General features: G+C 43.2%; 1 long non-coding RNA gene across 2 annotated transcripts in view; it reads right to left on the reverse strand.

The window, feature by feature from the left end:
• The window catches only part of LOC135973600 (uncharacterized), a 34,409-nt gene extending 14,632 nt beyond the window's left edge, over nt 1–19,777 (reverse strand). For both annotated transcript variants that reach the window (XR_010590509.1, XR_010590508.1), the window contains exon 1: nt 19,524–19,777. This is a non-coding gene — a long non-coding RNA (uncharacterized LOC135973600). The remainder of the gene's footprint in view (nt 1–19,523) is intronic.
• Between the last annotated feature and the right edge of the window lie 6,106 nt (nt 19,778–25,883).

Below are 25,883 nucleotides of genomic sequence, written 5' to 3' on the forward strand. Positions count from 1 at the left end.
CAGAGCACTTGGCAAACACTTCTACTCTCAACCCCCAGGAGGTATGCAGGGATCTCTTCCCTCATCACTGCCATGGAACACAGCCATGTTTAACATACAAAGCTGGTGCTGAGAAGCAGGCAGCACCCTGCCCTCCCACCCCCCAACTCCAAAAAAAATGTTGTCCTACAAGCTAACATTGCCCAGTGAACAGTATCTATAGGTCTCCATACACAATGGGCCTAATTTAGACTGGGTGTAAATGAATGCATTTTCACAGGTGTTTATGGAGTTGTACCTCCTTACACCAGCTCTGTGCTTCAGTTAAACCAGTAGCCCTCAAACTTTTGTACTGGTGACCCCTTTCACATAGTAAGCCTCTCAGTGTGACAGCCGCCCCCCCCCCTTATAAATTAAAGCCAATTTTTAATATATTTAACCCCATTATAAATGCTGGCTGCAAAGTAGGGTTTGGAGCGGAGGCTGACAGCTCACAACCCCCCCATGTAATAACCTTGTGACCTCCTAAGGGGTCTGACCCCCAGTTTGAGAACCCCTGAGTTAAACTAAGAGGGCCAGTGAAGATTTCCTTTACTTAGTCCTTACAAAGTTTGCTTATCACTCCCAATGGACTGTACATTGGTTAGCTCCCGCCCCCAATTCACTGGGGTAGGAATTTACTGCCTTTTACATTTGTTGTGCTCTCCTAAACTTGCTAATGTCCTATCTCTGCCCTGCTGGAGGCTCTCGGGGGCGTGGTTTGAATGCACCATAAGAAGCACTAGCTAGATATTGAGAAAGATCATAATAATTATGCTACTCTATAAGAGCTATTACAGTAAAAGCTGTGTTATCTGGCACTTTACCAACCAAAAAGCTCTAGAAACTGGCATTTCGAGGGGCCGGATTCGGGCCATGCTCACCTCGGGTGGCTCCCTGCAAGAAGTGACATGTCACTGCTGCTCCTAGGTGGAGGAACAGCCACGGGGGCTCCATGCGCCGCCCCCGCCCCACCCCAAGCACTGGCTCAACAGCTCCCATTGGCCAGGGATGGCAGCCAATGGGATCTGCGGGGGCGATGCCTGTGGGCAGAGGCAGCGCGCAGAGCCATCTAGCCGCGCCTCCACCTAGGAGCAGCAGGGACATGTCGCTGCTTGTAGGAAGCCACCTGCAATGGAACATATGGCCATGCTCATTTCCAACACAGAGGCGCAGCTCAGAGAAGGAAGTCCCAGCAAGGATCTTGATCTGAGCAGCCAGCAGTTGAACAGACCAGCTCTGATCAAGAGGACGGATTGCATGCTAGGACCTGTAGTCTGCACTGCTGTGTTAAAAGTGCGGGCAAACGCCAGCTTCCTGGCTCCATGGGGCAAGTCTGAGCACCCTTAGCCGGGCCAGCTCCAGGCACCAGCCCAGCAAGCAGGTGCTTGGGGCGGCCAACAGAGAGGGGCAGCACTTCCGGCTCTTCGGCGGCAGGTCCCTCACTCCGTCTGGGAGAGAAGGACCAGCCGCCGAATTCCCGCCGAAGACTGAAGTGGTGGCAGTAGAGGTGCTGCAGATTGCGATTGCAGCTTTTTTTTTTTTTTTTTTTTGGCAGCAAAAACCCTGGAGCCAGCCCTGACCCCTAGTTTAGGCTGACTAAGACAAGGCAAGCTGTGAACAAAAGAGGTGACTCTTGAACTGCACAGTGTATTAATATGAAAAACTTCTACGTTTCAGGAGCATTCCAAAGTCATTTAGTTCTCATATTCTGAGGTAACTTTATTTTAGGATTTTAAATGCTGGGGAATATCCATCCTCCATCCCTCCAAAGTCTAGGGTTTTAACATCCTTTTATCAAGACAAAAGAGATGCTCTGCCCAATGCAACCCCCAACCATTTATAAAAACTGTTACGATACCCATAAATCTGCACCTGCCACTTAGACACTCAATGATGAGTCAAAAATTCTGCTCTACACCCACTGCCAGAGTGAGAGTGTATTATTTAGTCTAAGAGTATAGTTTGAAGTCTCGCACAAGTATTATATAATCAGTTTCTGGGAACTGTAGTTAAGGAGGGAGAGCATTCTGTCATGCTAGGAAAGTGGTATGAACAAAATATCTGACTAAGCCTGGGTGGGCGGGCGCCTTGGAAAAAAGAATTAAGTGAATCTGCATCAGTATTAACAATGTATACGTGTAATATAAAGCATTGCATATGTCCTACTTGTTCATTGAGGATGTTTTCAAATTTAAATCTATATTAAGCCTCTAACTGGGTGAATTTAGGAACCCAACTCTCATTATGATGGGGGGCAAGCTCTAGTAACCATGGTTACTGAACCTGAAATTTTCTTCAGAGACACAGTAGGTGACTGCCTCTCACCTGAGCACAAGATCAGAGATATCCTAGGTAATGGAGAAAACTGTCTCCCTGTAGCCCCAGCAGGGTGAGATTTCTCCTTGGGTGGAGGACAACCAGAAAGACTGCTTGAGCAGAGGCCTAATCAGGCCAAGAGGCCCAATCCCAAGAGGTGCTGAGCCATTGCAGCCACCATACTGTATAACAATAGTTCTCAAACTTTTGTATCCGTGACCCCTTTCACACAGCAAACCTGAGTGCAACCCCCCTTATAAATTAAAAACACTTTTTTAAATATTTAACAGAAATACTGGAGGCAAAATGGAGTTTGGGGGTGGATACTGACAGCTTGCGACCCCTGACGCAATAACCTCGTGACCCCTGAGAGGTCACAATGCCCAGTTTGAGAACCCCTTAATATCTCTAGGATTTTAAATATTTTGGCATCAACATATATTTTAACAATATAGTTACTTCAACAATGATTTTGAAAAGCAAAAAAGCTTCCAAAGCTTACAACACAACCAGGTTAAGGCTAAAACAGCAATGCAGCAGGAACTGGATATGTATTTTCCTGAAGTGAACAGGACAGAGTGGTCCTAGGCTTGGATATGAGCTAGAAACCCCCCCACAGGGAAACCTTTTCTTCTTATTCTTTCATTTGATGTGAAAGATTCCTCCAATGAGATGCTCCAGTCACAGCACTCAGTCAACATTAAATTTAAAATGAATCCTCCTGTGAAGGAACCATGGTATAGTCAAAGCTCAACACCTTGCATACAAACAGCAGCCGCATAGGGCAAACCTGCTGTAGTTAAATCATTGATCATTAGCGACATGAAGAGAACATTCCCTGTGTAGTATTATTGAAGGTTCTATATTGTCCTGTAGGAACATGTATCTTCCCTTCAGGGCCTAATCCTGCTACTCACCAAGGACTGCTGCCTGAGTTTACATTGCAGGATCAAGCCCTGCAGATTGTTACATGATGGTTAAAATCTCAATGACAGTAACCAATTGATGACAAGTCTAATTTAATTATCATATTTAATTACAAAATTTAAGTTGATCAGGACTGAGGCTGTTACAGAAGGTAATTCACATTTTCCCCAATACATTCATTTGGCTGAGAAAGTGGGGAGAGAATGGTAGCAAGCCAATAATTAATACTCAGTGAATGAGAAATAAAAAGTGAATGTTCCCCCCCAACAGGTTGTCATGTTTTGGATCAGTTCAGAATATTGATTTTGTGTCTGGCTAAGGTAACGTCAATTGAACTGTTGTTGCAGAATAAAGGCAATTGTCTGATTTTAGTTTTCCATCTAGTGATGGCACCATTGGCACTACTAGTAGATTGGTGCAGCTTTGAATTATGTGGAAGCACTTTGCAGATTGTGGTAATAAAGATAGACTTGGTGATATAGCACAGTAGTGGGCCTTTTCAATCCCCTTGAAGTTGTCTAGACCCTAAATACAATCATGTCATAACTAGGTTGTCCCCAATCTAGTTACAATCAAACCCTGATCCTGCATCACTACAGACCCAATTGCAAGGGTCTATCATGCAAAGTTATGTTGGCTTCAATAAGACCATGATCAGCTATAAGGGTACAGCTCTGAATATTAATACAAGATCAGGTTGATCAGTGCCCATCTGTAGTGGAGACTAGAGCTCAACTATTTCATAACCAGCCTGACCAAGGATCTAATGGTTTTCTGCAAAGAGATTGGTCTAAACATGGGCGGGGGGAGGGGGGGGGGAAGAGAAGGGGAAGTATGTGATGATGTAATTCAAGACAGTATCATAATGCATATGCACAAGGAGGCTGAATTCATGTTGCACAGACAACCTGAATTCTGGCACTTCCAACTTCTGAGTGCTTGACTTTGCAACATCAATCATATTTAAGTTTCTAGGTGTAATTTCCTACATTTAAAAAAAAATTCCCTTCTGTGGCATCATATTGACTCCCACATGGGTGATCAGCAGGGTTTGAACCTTTAGATCTTCCAGAGTCATCTCTGCCACTTGAGCTAATGAAGTAACTAGGACTGTTGTATGAGGTTGTCTCCTCCATATGGCCCAGCCCTAGAGGGGGAATCAGAGATTTTGCAAGTGGTTTCACAGATATTTGCTGACAGAGGAGAGGTGAGATTCAGGAATCTTGGGTTCCATTCCAGACTCTGGAAGTCAGTGTTCTCTAGTGAGCACAGATTCTTCCACCTATTTCCACCAAGTGTTACCCCTTCTGTCTTGTCTCCTCCAATCTGTCACACTCTTGTCTCTTCCCCACACCTGACTCTTCATCCCCGTCCCATTCTCCTCACCTTGCTAGACCGGGTTCTACATCTCAGGCTTCTCCTCCAAGTCTCTTTACCCAGCGAATCAGCCCCCTCCCCCCACCCCTAACAGTTCCTTCCAGCTCCCAGCCTCCTTAGTCTGCTAGCCCCAGTCTCCCTCTCACCTGCAACTCCCAGTCCCCTTCCTTCCCACCCCCAGTTCCAGCCGCCCCACCAGGTTCCTTATCCCAGTCTACTCCCCCCTGCCCATCCTGGCCCCCATGCTGCTTTTGCCCCCCTGCATTTAAATCAACCCTCCAGACTACCTGTCCCCAGGAGGGGGATCCACTTCAGGCTTCCGGGGATCCACTTCAGGCTTCCTGGTCTCCGTTCAAGTGCCTGGATCTAGCCTGGCATGGCTTATAGCAGCCCATAGCAACAATTGCAGGGAAAAGCCCTGCTCAGCGCAAGGGGAATTTAGCTACTAAAATCCAAGTCTCTATGCAGCACATGCAAACTGCAATCTTTCTAAGGCTCATAACTTGGCCAAACTTGGGTGGAATTTGATGGAGATGATAGAAGGCAGGTCCCTAGCCCCCTCCCCTCCCCTCCCCATTTCAAGTTCAAAGCATGGGGGGCAGTAGAGCGCATGGGGGGCAGTAGAGCTTTTCCAGATAAAAGATGGGCAGACTAATATGGGCAAAACAATGTGTTTTTCCCCTAACCTTGTTTTCAGAAATGGCTGAACCATTTTGGCTGAAGTTTTCCAAAACAGTTCATCCTGAGACAGAAACCTGGCATGAAAATTTTCATCCTGAACAGTTAGAGGGTGGCAAAATCATAAGCAACAGATAGAGTCTAATAGGGGGGAAAATATTGAGCAGCCTTAATAGGTGGCTCTACCAGCCCTGCCTATAATGATTCAGGGAATTAGCACACAAAGAAAATATTCCATTTATCTCTCCCTGCATCATATTTTCTCAACTAGCACTCATCTTTTGCCATTGCACCTGGAAGAGATTTTATTCACTTACTTACAAAAAAATAACAACAGAATAATGGTCTAAAAATGAATACTGTACAAACATTGTGAACTTCACTTTTAGCAATCTATGCAGTCAGCATACTGAGGGCTATAAATACTTCCGTTACTACAGTACAATGCAAAAAAAGCATTTAAAGGGTTTAACTAGACTGAGATCCAATTGTGTAGGTCAGAGCCTGTTATAATAGAAGACATCTATGTAAAAATCCATAAACACAAGCATAAATTAACCATGTTCCAGATTGTTGATGCATGCCGCATGTCGAATATGAAAAACAATATACACTTTAAATCATTTTTGTCTAAGACCTTCACATAAGAATGTGAACTGTACATTTAATTAGTTGATTCCAAATTTGATAAGAATACTATTTAACCAAAATTCATCTTCAAAAAAGATATTTAGGGTTATCAAAGAGAAAACTGGAGCCTAATTAAATTGCTTATTTCCCCCAAATCAGAGGTTATTTAAAGAGACATATTATACAACTAAAATGCTACAGAACTATACATGTTGTGCAAAAATTACTATGCTTGATAGTTATATTTTTGGGCCTGACCCAAAACCTCTTGAAGCCCATCAAGAACATATTACTATTTATGCTTTAAACTGAACAAATCCTGGCTAAAAACAAATAATCTCTGGCATGAATTCCAAAATATTAAGACATAAATGTAGGGCTACTTTACATTGCACAGAAGAGAAGTGGTTTTGAAAAAGCTATCCTTTTCAGATGAAAAGCCAAGAGTTAGAGCTTCAAATCCAATGTGTATATTTACAAGTGTATACAACCAACCTATTGTGGCGGGATGAAAACTCAGAGAAAAAGGACTGCTTTAATAAAAACCAAGGAGGATTTTAAATCAAACAAACATTCTGTTTTTCTGAAGGGGAGTGTTCTTGTCAGGATGCTGAATCCTTGTTTCAGAAACATCTTCTCCCATTGCTGTGGAAAGCAAGAATCAAATGGTGACTTAAATTAATGCAGGAGCCCAGTCAGTAAAACCGTGCTAGTTAAACACTGACATCTACAGTCATGTCTTGGGAAAAAGAATCTCTCTGGAATGCAGACCAATGCACCCAGCTCTCCTTTGGACAGCAAGAATGTTACTGGCACTCAGAAGTTGACGTACCCAATTCAAATTTTGTAAACACCATGGAAGTTTCAGTGTGACATTTGGATTATGCAGTTATATTTGCTAGAACTATTATTCCGTATTAACTGCAGAAGGAGATCCATAATTCAAGATAATAGTACTGCTACCTCAGTTACATTTTGATTTATGTGAAAGTACGTTTGTTTCATTAGGAAATAAGTCACAAACACACAGAACTCCAAATGAGATAAGTGCATGGACTGATCTTTAAACACCAATGGAACTTCTATTCCTACAGCTGAAATTTGCTCTCTGATAGAGCTATTCGAAGAAGATACCTTGCAGATCATGTTGCTCCCCATGGATAGCAGGGGTTATTATTATACTGGTAATGGAGACCAGTAATTGCATTGAGGAAAAAAGTTCAAACTTAATAACTCAGATGGTAATACAGCCACATCTTGCCAACAAGCTATGCTGAATGACAGCTACAATTTCATTCAATTTTATTGTAGCATTTAAAAAAAAAAAAAAAAAAAGATTTACAGTCTCAAAGTTAGATATGTGATCAATGCGGTGTGGTTTGGGGTTTTGCTCAGATTCCTTTTTACAGCCAAAACCGCTTCTCTCTCGGCTTCCAAAGAGCCATCTCATTCTACTGCCCTGAGTCAACTCATTCTCCATCTCATTATATAGTGTTCCCTAATAGTTGAGTTACCCCTAGGTAGGCAGCACATATGCTGTTTTGAATCAGATCTATTGTGTTCTTTACCAACAGCTCTGAAATTGACTGAGTTCCCCCATGTGTCAGTTTTGCCTGACCTTTCAGATGCCACCAAACTCTACTGGCTTCCAGGGCTACACCCACACCCAAGTCTACCCATTCTGTCCCTCTCTGGGCCTCCAGAGAGGTTTATCATTTTTTTATTGCTCTACAGCTATGTCTCTTCACCACTACCAGGTCCTCTGCCATTTCACCACCCTTCATTTTGCCATTTCAATGCACTACTTAAGATGATCCATGTACCATAGACATTCACCCTTGTTAACTTACAATTCTTGAAAGGGCACCAGAGCTCAGCCATGTCTTACATATCAGCAATTGCCTACTCACTTTTTTGGGGGGGGAGGGAAGAAGGGGTTGTGTGTGTGTACATGTATACACACACACTTCATCCACCCACTATAAGTGATTTATTTGGGGAATTCTCAGTCACACTTCTTCCCACAACCAGCCTTAAAGGGACAGCATGATCAAGACCATTTAAAAATCTCAAGAGATTTGCTTCCCTAAAGAGATCTGGAACTCACATTGCTGCAGTCTCTTCAATGTTCCCCAGAGGGGATTCCTAGCATGTATAGCAGGAAAGAACCCAGTGAAGCTCTGGTCATGCTAGAGAGACAGACTCTGTCAGTGACGGTTATAGTCTTGGAAGGGAATTAAAATGGCCGCAGGCGTAAGTGGATTCATTTCATATCAGACAGCAAAACCATCATTCTGCTTTGCAGAACCTTGAAGCAATGTCAAAACTTCAAAGACAAGCATGAAGGCCACCTAAAGGAGAAAAATGGAGAAATAGGATGAAGACAGCTAGTCGTCGGAGGCCTGATGCTAGGATGTGCTTAGAGCTTTCGATTTCCATTGAAGTCAAGGGGCTCAGAAACTTTGTGAATGTTCACTTTATTAGAGAAAGACCACAGTATTAGAAATGCAGTTCTCAAACCCTAGTTTTAGCACTTTTTCTTGCTTGGTAATAGTTTGGGGGGGGAGGGGGAGAAAGAGGGTTATTTTACCTTAATTCTCTCTGAATTGGTAGATTGGATTTCCTGGCTAATGCTGGCAAGAGTATTTTCTGACTGCTTCTCTTCTCATATACAATGCTAGCTGCTCTGTAATGGTGCTTGATTGCAGTTGTGTGATCATTGATTAGCTAGAAATCTTCCAGCAATTTGGACTTTTCTTACTAGATAAAGTAACCTCAAAGTCAGACACAATTAGGTTAGCTAGTATCAAAACTTTTTTAATTTCAGACTTCTCCTAGCTGCCTTAATCTTTCAACCTGTGGCAGTAATATAGGTTGTCTAGATACTCCTATTTTTATTAACTTAGGTTCTGTAAAGCATACTGGCTGTAAAGCTCGATTTGCAAGCAAATGTAAGTGATTGGGAAGCACTTTTGATGCTGTTAACTGCTATGGCCTTACCAGATTCCATCTGAGATAACTGTATCCTGTCTTCCTATATTTCCTTTATAGTTTCAGTGAGATTCTGTTATACTGTAGTCTGCTTAGGTTCTTATACTATAGTGATGGGCACAGTATATGACCTGGAAAGCCAAGCACATACTTAGATTCCCTGAGGGAATCGGGCTGAAGATTCAAATAACCCTGTCTGTAAAGTCTAGTCACTGGTGAAATCCTGGAGCACAGGAGGAGGTTAAATTTAACATTTAAGATTATATAGTCTAGTTTCAAGCACATCAGCTGGCTGACTTTTCACTAGTAGTTAAGCACAGCTTCTTACAAAAAAAGTAACCAAACATTTCATGTTGTGTATTCAGTCAAATATTTTAAAAAGCTATTGTTCTTCAGAATATTATGCTGGGTTCAGGTCTCTTTTTACAATATAAACGTTAAGCCAAAGCAGATCTTAGAGACAAGTCACAATGAGGGGGTTTGTTTTGATCAGATGCCTTGTATCTGGTCACAATGAAAGCTGTTTTTCAGAGCTTCTCTCACATAGTCCAGCAATAAGGCCTGTAGGAAATGAATGAAAATGACATGTACACAGAAGAGGGGAGAGGAAGACCATGTTGATTGCAAGTCCCTGGATTTTTTTTACATAATCATTTACTAACAAGAGAAGTGAGACATTGAGTGCTAGTGGTTGGATACATGCACCATTTGTTCAAAGATTGTATCCTTACTGAATCCATTCCAATGGACTTGCAGACTTGCTTCACAATTTCATAATACTGCATAACTGGACTGCAGGGAAACAAATGAAATTAATTTTAAGAGATGCAATTACAAATCTTTAATCAAAATACTCTTTCACTTGTAGGAAAGAGACCTTTTAATACATCCCTTCCTGGTTCATTAGCATGACTTCAGGTGTTGCATTGAACAGTTATTCCCATTAAAGGGAGTAAAAACTAATTCATAGATTCTAGGACTGGAAGGGACCTCGAGAGGTCATCGAGTCCAGTCCCCTGCCCACATGGCAGGACCAAATACTGTCTAGACCATCCCTGATAGACATTTATCTAACCTACTCTTAAATATCTCCAGAGATGGAGATTCCACAACCTCGCTAGGCAATTTATTCCAGTGTTTAACCACCCTGACAGTTAGGAACTTTTTCCTAATGTCCAACCTAGACCTCCCTTGCTGCAGTTTAAACCCATTGCTTCTGGTTCTATCCTTAGAGGCTAAGGTGAACAAGTTTTCTCCCTCCTCCTTATGACACCCTTTTAAATACCTGAAAACTGCTATCATGTCCCCTCTCAGTCTTCTCTTTTCCAAACTAAACAAACCCAATTCTTTCAGCCTTCCTTCATAGGTCATGTTCTCAAGACCTTTAATCATTCTTGTTGCTCTTCTCTGGACCCGCTCCAATTTCTCCACATCTTTTTTGAAATGCGGTGCCCAGAACTGGACACCATACTCCAGCTGAGGCCTAACCAGAGCAGAGTAGAGCGGAAGAATGACTTCTCGTGTCTTGCTTACAACACACCTGTTAATACATCCCAGAATCATGTTTGCTTTTTTTGCAACAGCATCACACTGTTGACTCATATTTAGCTTGTGGTCCACTATAACCCCTAGATCCCTTTCTGCCGTACTCCTTCCTAGACAGTCTCTTCCCATTCTGTATGTGTGAAACTGATTTTTTCTTCCTAAGTGGAGCATTTTGCATTTGTCTTTGTTAAACTTCATCCTGTTTACCTCAGACCAATTCTCCAATTTGTCCAGATCATTTTGAATTATGACCCTGTCCTCCAAAGCAGTTGCAATCCCTCCCAGTTTGGTATCATCCGCAAACTTAATAAGCGTACTTTCTATGCCAATATCTAAGTCGTTGATGAAGATATTGAATAGAGCTGGTCCCAAAACAGACCCCTGCGGTACCCCACTCGTTTTGCCTTTCCAGCAGGATTGGGAACCATTACTAACAACTCTCTGAGTACGGTTATCCAGCCAGTTATGCACCCACCTTATAGTAGCCCCATCTAAATTATATTTGCCTAGTTTATCGATAAGAATATCATGCGAGACCGTATCAAATGCCTTACTAAAGTCTAGGTATACCACATCCACAGCTTCACCCTTATCCACAAGGCTCGTTATCCTATCAAAGAAAGCTATCAGATTGGTTTGACATGATTTGTTCTTCACAAATCCATGCTGGCTGTTCCCTATCACCTTACCACCTTCCAAGTATTTGCAGATGATTTCCTTAATTACTTGCTCCATTATCTTCCCTGGCACAGAAGTTAAACTAACTGGTCTGTAGTTTCCTGGGTTGTTTTTATTTCCCTTTTTATAGATGGGCACTATATTTGCCCTCTTCCAGTCTTCTGGAATCTAAAGGAGAGGGGTTCAAACTATTTGTCAAAAAGTAATTGATGGAAATTATTTTGTTGAAAAATAAACTTTTGTAGGAAGTTTTCATTTAAAAAAAAAAACACCCACAAACAAACCACTTTGCTGTTATGCCAAGAAACTAGAATCAAAATTTCTTGGTAACAGATTTCTGATTTTGATTTTCAGAACCAAAACAAAAATGTGTATCCAAAACTTAAACTGTGTGAGTGTTTTGGTTTTTTGTTTGTTTTTTTTGAGGAGGAAAAACCAAAATTGGAAAAATTGAAAATATTTTACAGGAAATTTCAACAAAAATTAAAGTTTTTCAAAATTTCTCCACAAACAATTGATCATTTTTTATCCAGCATGTCCTCCTAGGCTAAAACTAGGAATGGGTTTTATGTTACACTGGTAGCCAAAAGAGCTAGAGTTAGGAAAGAATTCTCTGACCTCCTAGTCATCTCCCTGCAAGACAGCATGGTTACCTGTTGGGCATTTACTAGGGTATCATCCCATTTTGTTTCAAATGTTCCAAGAAATGGAGTTTCTACCACTTCCTGTGGAGGTCTCTCTCCTGTGTCTGATGGAATTCTTAGTTCTATTCAGGAAAAGTTTCCCTCAATGTCACAGCTTTCCTGCTTGTTAGCCTCCTTTCACTACTAATCTTCCTTCCTTGGCTTCAAAAATCCCTTCTGTCACTAGTGTCTACACTCCAGCACGATCGTTGCAGCTGTGCCACTGTAGCACAGACATACCTGCAGATGCAGCTGACATTGACAGAAGGAGTATTTCCTGTCAGTATAGTAACACCCCCTTCTCCAACATCATTAGCTATGCTGACAGAAACACTCTGTCCACATAGCTAGGTCTACACCGGGGTTTTTCCAGCAAGCTGTGTCAGCTCAGGGGTATGGTTTTGCACACCCCTGACCCACATAGCTATGCAACAAAACGTTGCAGTGGAGATTTGGCTTTAGAACTTGCTTTTTAAAGAACAGATGCTAGTAGGTTCAGGAGACACGAAGGGACACGCTCTCGGGAAGAGGGGTACCTTTGGTCTGCTGGATCAAAACATGTCAAGGGGAGCTTGTGGCAGGAGTCAGACGGCTCCATGAGGAAGGGGAGAAAGCTGAGGTAGGGGAGGAAATTGTGCACAGTATCTCTTGTGATTTGTCAATGAGTAAAGGAGGGATTGATTTAGATATTCTTCTACAAAGCCATTGTTACTTGCTTCAACTGTCAGATGTCCATGAAGAGTTCAACTATAAACCACAGTGCCCAGGAGGGAGGGGCGTGTGCTTAATCTACTAGGGGAAACCGTTCAGCACTGGACTCAGGACCTAGGGCAGCTGGGCCACAGGGTCCCATTCCCTAGAGAGGTACCAGAGAGTCTGTACCCAGGAAGCATGCCTGAGAAGCCAGAGACAGCAGCTGAAGCCTGCCCAGACAGACCCAGGAGAGCGGATAAGCACATAGGTCCCAACATAGCTGCCTGGCAAACATCCAGGAGGGGGAGCTCAGCCAGGCCAGTGACAGAAGTAGCTAAACCTAAAACAGTATCAATGTAAACACATCACTATAGTTTGCCAGTGGAGAGATAATCCATTTATTAAAACCTGATAGGATATTTCAACTCCCACTGTTCTCCTAATAGCATTTATTAAGTATGGAGTGCTATGGACATGATAGAAAATCCAATTTGGCCTGCACACTGTAGGTTACCTTCTTTTATTTGTAAACAGAATTTATATTTATTCTGTTCTACTGAAACGCCAGCAGAAAAGACCAGAGAAATGAGGATATTAGTGGAATTCTAAAAAGGACTGTTTCCTTTAAATCCAGTAAGGAGAGCTGGTAAATGGACCAGCCCAATAAAATGTCAAAGTGCTAATTAAGCATGCCTAACAGGCAAAACGGTGCTAATTTAATCAAATAATAACTTGGCTGAATACATGATCTCCATCTTCAGCATTGTGATCTATGAAGATTACCTAGTGCTACACATATTTTGGAGGCACATTTAATCTCTAAAATCTTGCTTCCATATGTTCACATCCAGAGCCTACAAAATAATTGGTCTTTCTATAACAGCACCACAGAGAAAGCCTATTAAAGCCATTTTTAATGTATTCACGTTGCTCATTAATAACTTCTCAATATCAATTGTTTACTTTAAATGGCCTGCATTTAGGCTAAACTGATGCCATGATAACCGCATACTACATCTGCTTCCTTTACACATATTTAGGAGACTACAGCATGCCAATTTCTCAACAGGCCTCATGTCTGTTTTATTATATGTAGTCAAAAGGCAGATTTTGAGGCCCTATTCTACATTCCTTGAATTACCATTGATATCAGTGACAATTTGATCATGGAATACAGGATCCGGCCACCAACACCCGTTTCCTTCAAGAAAGAAACTGCTCTTCCCAGCTCCCTACCTAGGGTGACCAGATGTCCCGATTTTATAGGGACAATCCTGATATTTGAGACTCTCTTATTACATATTACTCCCCACCCACGTCCTGATTTTTCACACTTGCTGTCTGGTCACCCTATCCCTACTGCCTTGGGTTCTGCCTTTCCCAATCTACTCCAACCTCACCAGATTCTCTGCTGTAGTTGATGATTTCCAGGCTCGCCTCATTTCCTGATCATCTGGATCAGGATTCACCACTATCTTTACCACTTTTTTCTTTACACTGGCAGGCACTTTATGGAAATCCTGTATTCAGCATACAACTCATGTATCCCCCATACTTAGTCTTAAAAGTGTGTCGCATAACACTGTATTTTAGGTTTCAGAGTAGCAGCCATGTTAGTCTGTATCCGTAAAAAGAACAGGAGTACTTGTGGCACCTTAGAGACTAACAAATTTATTAGAGCATAAGCTTTCGTGGACTACAGCCCACTTCTTTGGATGTATACAGAGTCATGCATCCGAAGAAGTGGGCTGTAGTCCACGAAAGCTTATGCTGTAATAAATTTGTTAGTCTCTAAGGTGCCACAAGTACTCCTGTTCTTTTTACTGTATTTTAGGTGATTAACAGCATACAGCAACACAACAGTTCGAAGTGATGACATCGTTGACTTTGCCTGATCTAGAATTTGTTCAGAAGACAAGGCTTCACAGCCCTATTCTTACAAAACATCTTAGTCACTAGATATTTCAAGTCCCATCTGAAGGATGCCACCTCCATCAGCATAGTGCTACGTAACACCAGGCTAGGACATTGGTTCACGAATGACTGCGAGGAAACACATGCCTACAGAATTCTTGATACCTCCTGCTACACCACCTTCTTTGAGGCCTCCCGTCCAGGTACTGACCCATTCTTAGCTTTCCAAAGGTAATCAGATCACAACACAGGGTGATTAGAGTTGCCAACTTTCTAATTGCACAACACCCTTGCCCCGCCCCCTAGACCCCCTGTCCCACCCCAGCCCCCACTCACTCCATCCCCCCTCCCTCCATTGCTCACTACCCCACCCTCATTCACTTTCACCAGGAGGTCCAGGAGGGGGTGAAGGCTCCAGCTGGAGGTGGGGATGAAGTGTTTGGGTGTAGGAGAGGGCTCCAGGCTGGGGGGGTTCAGAGTGTGGGAGGGGGCTCCGGGCTGGGGCTGAGGGGGTTCAGAGTGTGGGAGGGGGCTCCAGGCTGGGGCCGAGGGGTCCTGAGTGCAGGAGAGAGAGTTTCCAAACTGGGGCCTGGGCGCAGGAGCAGCTGCCAGGAAGCAGTGACATGTCCCTCTGGCTCCTAGGTGGAAATGTAGCCGCATGGCTCCATGCACTACCCCACCTGCAGGTGCCACCCCCGCAGCTCCCATTGGCCACAGTTCCTGGCCAATGGGAGCTGGCGCTTAGGGCAGTGGCAGTGTACAGAGCTCCCTGTGGCCGCCCCTATGCTTACAAGCTGGAGGGATAGGTCACTGCACAGAGCCAGGAAGGGAGCCTGCCAGCCTTGCACCAATCAGACTTTTAAATGCCCAATCAGTGGTGCTGACCAGATACTTTTTTACAGGTGTTTCCAGTCAAAAACCAGACACCTGGCAACCCTAAAGATGATGTGGCTACAGTCCTTAATAAAAAGAGTATCTAATATTCTCTGCCAACCTAGCAATCATGCCTTGGCAGTCTACTAAAAATCTACTAAAAACCATGTGCCCTTCAGATGCTGAATCATAAGGAATATATTCCCTAGTTCATATATCAATTCATTTTATGATAGGTCTGTTGTCCACACTTCCCCATCTAACCACCTTCACTTCAACATTAAATTAAGTAAATTACCATGCTCGGAGGTGGGGAGGGGAGAAATCATGAGATAAAAGCCACTGATGAATAAGAAATCCAGCTTCAGAGCTCATGAAACATTTATATCACAGATGACACATTCATTCCAACTGTTACTCCTGTCAAGCAAGTGAGCTGTCAAATTCCATACGCTATCAAAATCCCAGAGAGGTTCCACCCCTCAGCACAGGTAAAGCAATACCTTAATAAACCACAAGTGTCAAGGTTCCCTGGCTACCACATTGCAAAGTTCAAACCTCACTTCTGCAGCCAAACCAAGGCCTTTTATTCCTTTGTGTTTTTCATTAAACAGGTTACAACATAAGCAAATATTTTTATATGCAGAGCAGTCCCCATTCCCTTTATTGGGCACACAACACGTCCATTATCTTAGCATCACAGGACAAATGGATGATGGTTGTCCATGACTTATTTTTCAAAAGTGCAGGCCTCAAAGAATTAGGGCTACTTCACCTGAAGGGAAATAATGCAATTATTATGAATTACCCTCCATAACATCATGCTGGTGAATTTGATTCCCCTCCTATTTTCCCCCCATTGCCTCCTAAAATAGATCCAGAAGGGTTTGGAGTTTAGGCCTCAAGCAATTCTCTGCAAACTAAATTTACAGACACAAGGTTAGGCAAGCTGTCCATCTAACCCCTAGAACCTATTCCCTGCTGAAGCTGGTATGCGATCACGTAAACTGTGTTGACATGCATGGGCATTGAGCAGCTGGTATACAAGCAGTCTTGCAGGAGAACAGGAACGGAGGGCAAGATCTCAAGGGGCCATGTTTCCCTGCATACCCAATGCTTACTGACCACTTCCAGCATCAAAACTGGGATAACTATGAGAATAAAATATAGCTTCAAAGGGACACTTATGGTGAACTTTTATTCATGGATCAGGGTTAGTGTTCTGTGGAAGTGAAGATATTAAAGTGTTCCCATAAAACATGTAATAAAATCTCCACCCTCTTCTTGCAAAATGGGCAAAGGAATTATTCCTGAAGGACAGCCAGATTTCTGCTAAAGAGATACAGCAAGCAAGGTGAGGAAGCCTTTCCTCTGGAGTTCTGCATAATATGCAAAGTAATCTTGCACCTGGTTTGAGTCCAAGCTCACATATTGCATATGGACCTAGAGGAAAAGGACAGAGGGTACAGAACACAGGCAGTAAGGAGGAGACAGAGTAGGATATCATGAGAGACTGAAATGGGATGCAGACTTGGGATACTGGAGGAGAAACAGAAGGGTAAGATATTACGTGACGACAGCAGAGTAGCAGGACCTATTGGGAGGTGATCGGGATTGGCACAGGATCACAGGACCTAGTATGGAGACTTGCACACAACTGGTTGGTTCAGCCATAAATCAAATGCTGAGCTTCACCCAGCACTGGCCTTTCCATGCATTTTTGCAGCCTTGGGGCTAGTTTTCTATAAAAGTTTTGAAAGGACCCAAGGAATTCATGGTTTTAAAAATATGGTGAAATATACCAAAATGCAAATAAATCCCAGGGTACCTGAGGCCATGAGTCTTTCCCCTCATCACATTCCCCTCAACCCCAAGCTCCTGCTATACCTGGACAAGAGTCCCTTTCAAAATGCCAGCAGTTATGGAGACCCTTCAACCCAGCTACCAGTGGCCTCCTTATCTCTACTTGACCAGACACTACACCCCCTTCTCTGACTTATTTACACTATCTTGCAAGCAGAACCTAGAGCCACTGCACCTCCACACATCACTACGCCACTGGCTAGGACGCTAGCCGATGAGCAGCTGATCTGAAGAGGAATTTTTTAAAAGAAAAAACACATTTTGAAGAGATAGGAGAAGACTTTCATATAAATGTAGAATCCAGGGGATTCAGCTTTAGGAGCTAACACACACTGTACATCTGTAATCTTGATCAAGCACACCAGTCAGCTTCATCAAATTCTCAAAGGATTTAATTGGTCTGCACAGCAAACTCACAAGATGACCTATAGGCAAAAGTTATAATTGCCCTGATTACATAGCTATACAAGAGGCTTTCAATGAAATAGCATGCAGCACTTTTCCTTTATAACAGACATTGAAGAACACTGTAGGCAATCCATTTTTAAAGCTCACTTTGAAAACTGTATCATCAGAAGTAAAGAATAATAAAGACAGGAGAGAGGAAAAAGTGATCAGTATCTTCAAATAAAAAAGCTGGGCATGTTTAGTCGCAAGAAAAGAAGACTGAAGGTGGACTGGATAACGGTCTTCAAATATGTAAGGGGCTGTTATAAAGAGGATGATCAATTGTTCCCCATGTCCACCAAAGCTAGGACAAGAAGTAATGAGCTTAATCTGCAGCCAGGGAGATTTAGGTTAGATATTAGGAAAAAACTTTCTAACTAGAAGGGTAGTTAAGCTCTAGAATAGGCTTCCAAGGGAGGCTGTGGCATCCCCACCATTGGAGTTTTTAAGAACTGATTAGATAAACACCTGTCAGGGATGGTCTAGGTTTACTTGATCGCGCCTCAGCATAGTGGGCTGATTTGGTGACCTCTCAAGGTCCCTTCCAGCCCTACATTTCTAGGATATACGTGGTCTGCTTTAATGTCTCTATTATGGGTTGTTTATGAAGCTTAGGTTTAAAAATAGTTTGTCATTAAAATTGTAAGACTAGCAATAAATGGTGTTATTTCTTGATGCCAAAATTTAGCAGTAATGAATTTTTATTTTTATGCTTTTGAGAGAAAGGGAGAGAGACCAGTTTCTTTCAGTCTAGGCACTTTACCAAGCAAGGTCTGCAATGAACACACTGCCTTCTGTCATAGTTGAATTTCCTTTAGTACCAGCAGTTTAATGCAGGGGTTACAGTCTTGGCTTCACTTGCCTTTTATCCTGTCCCTCAATACTTAGAGAGCAACAAAGCCAACAACCAACGTGAAGCTGGATATTACATAAAGGGGCTTTCCACGAACTTGTCACACCACCTCTCTTGCACAGTTGTGCCTACTTCTCACCTGGATGTGCTGAGGTGGCACAAGCACCAGTGAAGCTCCCTCCATTTGCCCCCAGAGGATGTAGAACATACTCCTGCCTTGTTGATCCCCTGGTCCATGGGGAAATTTGGGAGCTGCTGTACCTTCTGCCTCAAGCTCTATACTGCCCCTTAGTGTACGACTGTGGCTAACAGCACAATTTAGCCTTAATTTTTTTTTAAACCACACCCACACAGCACCAGTAAGCAAAATCTTAAAGCTTTCCAAGCTGCAATATTTGCCTTTACCAAAACATTCAGCTATTTACTGGATTTTCTACACTTGAAGTGGGGGGAGACTAATAAATATTCTTTTCATACTACTTATTGACTCTATACCATTCTACATTTATCATTCATCTTGCTTTCAGCATTGTGTAGGTTCTTGTTTCTTTTGGACGCTTAGGCTTTTTTTGTGGGGGGGGGGAGAAGTCCTCTTTAGGTTGTTTTCTGAACATCCCATCTGCTCTACTTATCACTCTTCCTGGAGTCATAAACATACCATTCTTTCACCTAAGTGAGCTGACTGAAAAAAGTTCAGTACACCACACAAATGCAACTTGAGATCTCTTGAAAGATTTAAAATATGTAGATAAAGCCAGCTACACCAGGCCGGAGGACAGAAAAAGATTGCATAATATAGAAATCATTACAGGCCCAGGTCAGTAGCCCACTTGGGCACATAGTCACATCCCATCACAGCCAGGAAGGATGCACCAGCAGTTAGAGCACTAGCCTAGGTTCTGGGCAAGTCCCTGCTGTGCCAGACTTGGTTGACAACCTTGGACGATCACTTAGTCTCTCTGCACTTTCCCCATCTTTAAAAACAGGGATAATGGCACTTACTGCTCTACCTCACAGGGGTGTTGAGACATTACCTTAAAAGACTGTGAGGTACTCGCACACCATGGCAATAGGGGCCATATAAGTACTTAAGATAGACCCGCCCAAATCAATAGTGTCACAAACTGGAATGCAGGTCATCATGCCTAGTAGTCTGAGCAGACGCCACTGTCAGGAAGCCAGTAATCAGATCCAGGAAGCCAGCAGGAACGTAAGGGCAGGGCTGGAAACACAGCAGATCCAGGGGCAATCACAGCTACAGCCAGCAGAAGCATTAAACAGCCAGAGCTCATTTGTTGCTGCTGGGCATAAGAGCAGACTGTCTGACTTCCTCGGCCAATCAGGTGGAATGGGCAATCAGTCCCTCCTGCTGTGGCTCAGCTACGATCATACGCTGCCCGGAGCCTGGGCAGGCCCAGCTGCAAGTTCTTCTTCCTGACGAATGGGACTTAATGTGCTTTGCTGAAGTTGGGCCTGGCAGGGCACAGTAAAATGTTCCTTAAATGCTGATGTGCTCTTACAACTCACAATTTTGTTGTATTATTTATTAAGTGCCAGTAGTATGCTTGCTGCTGGAAGAGGGAAGATCAAGTCTCTGCCCCAAGGATTCTAAGTTACTGGTTTAAAAAAAACCTGAAGAATACTAAAAATATTGACCAGAGTCTCAGATGCTGCAAATCGGTTTAGACCTGGGCCAGCAGGTTTGTTGCCTCAAGGGCGGGGAGGAGAGAGTTAAAAGCAAGAGAGTGCAATGTCTACGTCCAACTCTTCAACATGAAGTTCAGACTAGCTTCAGGGAGAGGGGGAACAGATGTGAAAGCGACAAAGAGCAATAATAGGTTTTTAATAAAATTGTTGTTTTAAATCTTTGGCTTTTAACATCTACTTTGCAAGCCTCAGAAGTAACCCAAAGCCATTGTTGTGGCAGTTTCCTCATTTTTATATATTATAAAGAATCTCAGAAAGAGTGCTTCCTCTATAAATACATGTAGTGAATGGCGTCTGGCTTGGAGGTCAATACTGTAGCTGTAAAATAATGCCTGAGGGAATGAAAAATGTCCTGAGGTTGTGATATAACACTGCTAGCCAAAGGCTGAGTGCATTATTTCATCATCAGAGTAACTTTTTTGTCCCAAGGACAATATTTTACCCAGCTATTCCTTTTGGGGGGGAAAACAGGCACACACAACAATTGGTATAAATCCTACTTGTTGAGGGGAACGCTACTCATTTCATTATTTGAAAGTATCGTGCTTCTGAGCACATGCAATTTGGCAAATGACTGCCCAATTTTCCAGGAAACAACAGGAAGCTATTTCAGTTCATGTCAGGATGTTTTTGCCAATCCAGCGGCCAGAGCAACAAACCAAATGCAAAAGTGAATTCTCTGTTAATTCTGGTATGTACAGCTATAACACTGACCCCCAGAGCTCCTGCTGGGTGTGTTTAATCAATGCATTCTACTGGTGGGACTCACAACTGATTAAGTGTGTGACGCACGTAGTCCCTGTTGTAATAAATCTGTGTGCTGCAAACAGACAAATTATTATGTAACACACACAGGATGCCGGGACTAGAATCCTGGTCTTTCAGCTCTAAAAACACAGCTCGCTACCCCCTAAGCTGAGAGAGAACTCCATCAGCTAGCAACAGCAGTAGATTGCATATCCTATCTGTGGGCTAGCCACTAGCAGGCAATGTCACTCTCAGACCCAAAGCTGGGGTGCGATGGGGCTAACAGAAATTCTCCCTGAGCACCAGCAGCAGGGGCCTGTGATTTTGGAGGAGAGTGATGTGAGTTCCAGCCCTACTGTCACCATAAAGTGGCATGTTGTACAGCTGTGACACCACATGTTCAAGGTGGCTCCTAGGTGGATCAGCATAGTCATGCTGACTGGAAGCTAAAGGAGACCAGCCTGGGGCCTCAAGGCAGTGCGCCAGTGGTGCTATGACTCCAGTTGGTCCCAGAGAACCATGAAGACTTTGGAGGATCCATGGAGGCTGGGGGCTGAATCCACTGTTCCTTCCATGGGAGGGGTAAATCCTCCCTCCCTACCTCTATAAGCTGTGAGACTCTCACAGAGTTTTCCTCTCTTAGGCTTCCTCACTTGGAGGGGGTTCCCTGGACTTAAGAATTTATCTGCTACATTTACAAACATCACTTCTTATGGTGCTAATAGTTTCCCGTGTTTCATTCCCCTTTGCCATTAGGGAAGCCTGTATTTGAAGCAAAGGGCATGCACTGGTTTTGGAGCAGCATTCGAGCAATGGGTTTCTATGAACGAATGGCTTACATACTGGTTGACACAGTCACAAGATTAGCATGGCAGCAACACAGTGGATTCCTGCAGCGTGTAATTTTGCTGGCGTTGAGTGGGAACACTCAAGAATTTATATTCATGGGGATTGATTGTAAGATAATTCAGGACACGTTCAGCCCTGGCACAAGCTAGTGAACTCTCCTTGGCTTGGTCCTCAAGTCTGCAGCGACGAGTTTCAGGCAACGCAGTCTGTTGTGCAATTAGTCTCTGGGAGCTAGTTATCAGCTCTATGTAATACAGTATACTATTGTAATATCAGCTGGCTCCTCTATTAGTGCTAGCAAAGTGAAACCTCTCCACAGGCTTCAGAATGTGCTTTGTAGTCACCTTTATCTAAATAAGACTATTTTTGAGCCATCTTTACAACATGGTAACAGAGGCCTTGGAACAGAATCTCTGAGAGCAGAAACTTGCAAGTATATAACCTCACGTAGAGTCTGATCCAGCTCCCATCGGGCCCAGTTGTGTGACCTTTATTCCCCTTGGTGAGTACTTACGCTTACTTGACATCAGTGGGACTCTTTACATAAGGAAGTGCTCACCTATGAGTAAGAGTTGTACAATCGGGCCCACTGAAGTCAGTTAGAGTCTTTCCATTGACTTCAATGGGTGTTGGATAAAATCATTAGTCTGGAGTGACAACTCACGAGGGTATTGTATAGAGCAGACTGTATTGACCCCAGTAGAAGATGCAGTAGGTATCCTAAAGCCCCAGCTCCTGGCTTCATGAGAATTTCAGCTTTTCTTCTTAATGGAGATTTCTAGTCCACATGATTGTGGAAGAACAGTTGGAAAATCTGGCCCAATGTAACCTAAAGGCTCAGACAACAAGAGGCAAAGAAAAAGAGAATCCAAAATTTATTTTGTAAATATCAGGATTTTTAAGCAAAATTCATGATTTTGCAGGCATGTCATGAGTTTTGAATGCTCAGGGGTTGTCAGTACTGATGCTGGAGGAGCCTGAACAGCAGCTGAAGTTGCTGAAAGAAACTAAGGAAGTCAGCTATATTAAAAACAGGGAAATATAATTAGTGCAAAAACTTCAGGGTTAGTAATGAGTGCGATCAATAACATTTGTAACTGTGTGCTAAGATATAGGTAACTGGATCTTTGAGCTGGATATAGGCCAACTACTGCTAGGGTCAGGAAACAATTCTCTGTAACAAATGATACTGTCTGAGTGCATGACTGGCTAGTTGCCATCTAGGGCTAGGTGTAGGATGGACAAAGTCATCTCTTTCTAATTAATCAGCGATCGGTCGTTTCCAAAAGCACTATACTAGACTACGGATGGTCTAATACAGTACGGTAAATCCTGCATTTCCCTATATGCTATACATTATCTTTCTATTTTCATTCAGTGTGTATACATGGGGATGGGGGAAACAAATGTGGTTCTAAATCTTTCCAAAAGGAAAGTAGAGTAATCCTGACAACTGCTATCAAGTGAATTCAACTTCAATCCTTGGTCGAACAGAAAAAATTCCATAAGCAACAAACATGGAGTATAATAGAATATTACTGTGACCAATAAACAACAAATGATGCCAGGCAAAACTGATTGCTTCGTTAGATCAAATGAGAAAAGTCATTGCGGAAGAGAATGCAGGAGGAGATGTAATATATTTAGAATTTAGTAAAACATTTAATACAGTGCCTCACAAAAATCACTGAAATGTTTGATTCAAATTGGTTTAGACAGGAACATTGTCACATGGCTTGAAAATTAATTGAAGGTCCCAAATAAAGGGGGAATCATAGAATGTCAGGGACCTCAGGAGGTCATCTAGTTCAACCCCCTGCTCAAAGCAGGACCAATCCCCAGACAGATTTTTACCCCAGATCCTTAAATGGCCCTCTTAAGGATTGAGCTTACAAACCTGAGTTTAACAGACTAATGCTCAAACCACTGAGCTATCCCTCCTCCCCACCTACCTAATGGTGGACTGCAGTATTTTGAATGAGGGAGGAGGTTATAAGTGAGGCTACAGAGATCAGCATTAGGCCTAGTTTTATGTTATATTTTCATCTGGCAGCTGGAAGAGGAAACAATCAGCACGTTGCTTAAATTTGCACATAGTAAATTGGGAACTATAAACAGACATAACTACATCTAACTAAGAAGGGTCCAATGGGTGGAAATATGGGCAGGAAATAAAGGGACTTTCACTTGCAAGGCCATACATCTGGGAAAAATAATCTGAGCCTCAAACATTCGGGGCAGGGAAGGCAATACCTGGGGAAGAGTAACCCCAAAAGATACCCAGGGTAACAGTTGTCAAAATAATAGCAGAGCCACCATTAAAGGTTTCCGTTTTTCAAGAAGTGCCACTTTTCTTGGAGCAAAGATCACAGGAATATTACATTTCATAAACACATTTATAAAATCTCATTTGGTAGATGCAGGCATTAAGGCACTAGAAATGTCTCAGTAAAGAAGTGAAAGTAGGAAAAATGTCCATGCATTTGTTGAAGCTTTACTTTGTTAATTAGCATAATGATTTTCTGTAGGTGGCTGGGGCAATGTAGCGCAGTAAGATGCTGACGAACAAGAGAGCTGGCAAGACACTGAGATGGTGTAATTCACAGGATCGAGGTCTGGGTTCCAAGGCCTGGGACTTGAGTTTTATGCTCTTTGAATGCTCTCCAGCTTAAGTACTCAACTCCTCCCTTCCCACTTGTACACAAGTTCTCCATTATACTTTCCATAGTCTAGGTGCTGCGCCTGTCACATAGCCTGTAACATCCCTAGGGCTAGTTTGCCCTGTGTCATTTCCAGCAGAAATATACAAGTGGGTTTTTCTCCAGTATCAGTGTCTCCCTGTTTTCTATATCTAGCAAATTTTTACAAAATAGGGAATCAATCTCCATTTCCAACCTCATACCAGTATTTTCTTACTCTTCCCAAACATATTCCATTTTGTATTGTTAATCCCCCACCCCCGTTGTGTTAAGCCAAACTGCAAGTCACAGGCCTGGTCTATGCTGAAAAGTTATATCAGCCTAGCTATCTTGGTCAGAAGTGTGAAAAAGCCACACCTCTGACCCTTTAGCTATGCCAAAACAAAAAAAACCCAGCACAGATGCAGCTATGCCAACGGAAGAGGGCTTCCATTGACATAGCTAACTTCATTTGGGGATCCTGTGTTCCTACACCAACAGAAAAACTCCTTTTCTCAGTGTGGCTGTGTCTCCAGTAAAGCCATGCCCACATAGCTATGCCAGTAACAGTCTCTGTTGTTTCAGAGTAGCAGCCGTGTTAGTCTGTATCCGCAAAAAGAAGAACAGGAGTACTTGTGGCACCTTAGGGTACGTCTACACTACGAAATTAGTTCGAATTTATAGAAGCCGGTTTTATTGAAATCGGTTGTATACAGCCGATTGTGTGTGTCCACACAATAAAATGCTCTAGGTGCTCTAGTCGGCGGACCGCGTCCACAGTACAAGGCTAGCATCGACTTCCAGAGCATTGCACTATGGGTAGCTATCCCACAGCTATCCCACAGTTCCCGCAGTCTCCGCCGCCCCTTTGAATTCTGGGTTGAGATCCCAATGCCCGGATGATGCAAAACAGTGTCGCGGGTGGTTCTGGGTACATGTCGTCAGGCCCCTCCCTCCCCCGTCACAGCAACGGCAGACAATAGATTCGCGCCTCTTTACCTGGGTTACCTGGGTTACCTGTGCAGACAACATGGAGCCCGCTCAGCTCAGCTCACCGTCACCATATGTCCTCTGGGTGCCGGCAGACGTGGGACTGCATTGCTACACAGCAGCAGCTGCTAACTGCCTTTTGGCGGTAGACGGTGCAGTAGACTGGTAGCCTTCATCGGCGATCTGGGTGCTGGCAGCCGTGGGGCTTGCCTTTTGGCAGTAAATGGTGTATTACGACTATTAGCCGTCCTATTACAAGTCGGGTCATCGCACGTTAGCAGAGTCTTCCCCGAGCAGCCGATTGTGCAATAGGCCTGAAGACCATCGTCATACGCCGCCCCGTATTTGCTGCCAAGCACCCAGAAAGATGCCGAGGGCTATCAGTCACGCTGCACCGTCGTCTTAAGATGTAAAAAATAGATT

This window comes from Chrysemys picta, chromosome 9 (genome assembly GCF_011386835.1).
Source record: "Chrysemys picta bellii isolate R12L10 chromosome 9, ASM1138683v2, whole genome shotgun sequence".
In the NCBI taxonomy this organism is placed as follows: domain Eukaryota; kingdom Metazoa; phylum Chordata; order Testudines; family Emydidae; genus Chrysemys; species Chrysemys picta.